Here is a 1883-nt window from a genome sequence, read left to right as displayed (position 1 = left end):
ATATACTTATTTAGCTTTTCTATTTCTTCTTTAACTATTTTTGATAATATATATATATATTTTAGAGCATCTATCAGAACACTGAAATATGTGGCCAAGTCTTCTTCTTGTGTCAAGGATTTCTTCAGATAGTAAATCTCTGCCCTTGTTGAGGTCCCCTGTGAAACCTTCTCTGTTCCATATGGAGGCATGTCTCATGAGGGTCTGGAAGCCTTGGTCTGGGTGCTGGACACACCAGGAGGAGGCAGGGCTCTCAAAATACTCATGATAGGGCCTCACCTGTCCTGGGACCCTTCAAAGGCAGAAACTGGCCCTCAAGCCGAGTCACTGTATGGGGCTGTCTCTCCTCCCATAAAATTAACATCAGATCAAGGAGATTGCTGCACACTGAAGAGAATATGCCTCTAAATAGATTCTAAGTCTCACAATTATTCTATATCATTGACAATACTTGATATAGTTGTCTTTTTATCTTTAGCCAGAATAATGGGTGTATGCTGCTGCTGCTGCTAAATTGCTTCAGTCATGTCCAACTCTGTGCAACCCCATAGATGGCAGCCCACCAGGCTCCCCTGTCCCTGGGATTCTCCAGGCAAGAGTACTGGAGTGGGTTGCCATTTCCTTCTCCAATGCCATGCATGCTAAGTCGCTTCAGTTGTGTTCGACTCTGTGCAACCCCATGGACAGCAGCCTACTAGGCTTCTCTGTCCATGGGATTCTCTAGGCAAGAATACTGGAGTGGGTTACCCTTAATGGGTGTATAGAGATGTCACTGTGGCATTAACTTGCGTTTCCATGATGACTAATGATGTAGAAGAGGGGATTACAAACTTCTTCAATAAAGGGTAGAACAGTAAACATTTTTGTCTTTGTAGGCCATTCATTCTGTTGCAACTACTGAACTCTGCCATTGTTTCATGAAATAAGTTATTGATAATACATAAATAAATAAGCTTTCTTATGTTCCAACAAAATTTATTTACAAAGTAAATGGATGAATGGAAGGGTTCATGGGCCATATTTTGTTGACTCCTGATGTAGAGGACTCCATGTAATTCTCCAAACAGGGTAATTCTCCAAACATTTGAAGAATAGTTAGGTCCCATCCTTCTCAAATTTTTTCTGTAAAATTGAAGGTGATGAAATATTACCAAATTCATTCAATGAAACCTTCATTACCCTGATGCCAAAACCAGACAATAAAACTACCAAAAAAAGTCAGTTTCTTAAATGAACATCGATAAAAAAATCCTCAACAAAATATTAGCAAACTTCAATTTAGTCAGTTCAGCTGCTCAGTCATGCCCAACTCTTTGTGACCCCATGGACTGAAGCATGCCAGGCTTCCCTGTCCATCATCAGCTTCTGGAGCTTGCTCAAACTCATGTCCATAAAGTCAGTGATGCCATCCAACGATCTCATCCTCTGTTGTCCCCTTCTCTTCCTGCCCTCAATCTTTCCCAGAATCAGGGTCTTTATCAGTGATTCAGTTCTTTGCATTGGGTGGCCCAAGTATTGGAGTTTCAGCTTCAGCATTAGTCCTTCCAATGAATATTCAAGACTAACTTCCTTTAGAACTCAATTAAGTTAGGAAACTTAATTCAACAATTTATGAAAGAATCATATATCATGGCCAAGTAGGATATAGTCTAGGTGTACAAGGATGGTTCAATATTTGCAAATCAATCAACATGATATACATTAATAGCATGAAGGATAAAAACTTATATAATTATCTCAACAGACAAAAAGTATTTGACAAAATTCAGCATCCATTCATGCTTAAAAGTCAATAAACTTGGTATAATGGGAACACATCTCAAAATAATACAGGCCATTTACAACAAACACACAATTAATATCATATTTGATGGTAAAAACTG

Source organism: Bison bison, unplaced genomic scaffold, assembly GCF_000754665.1.
Source record: "Bison bison bison isolate TAMUID 2011002044 unplaced genomic scaffold, Bison_UMD1.0 scf7180017864526, whole genome shotgun sequence".
NCBI classification, from domain to species: Eukaryota; Metazoa; Chordata; class Mammalia; order Artiodactyla; family Bovidae; genus Bison; species Bison bison.
The sequence above is the reverse complement of the archived record's forward strand: the minus strand, read 5'-3'. Positions refer to the sequence as shown.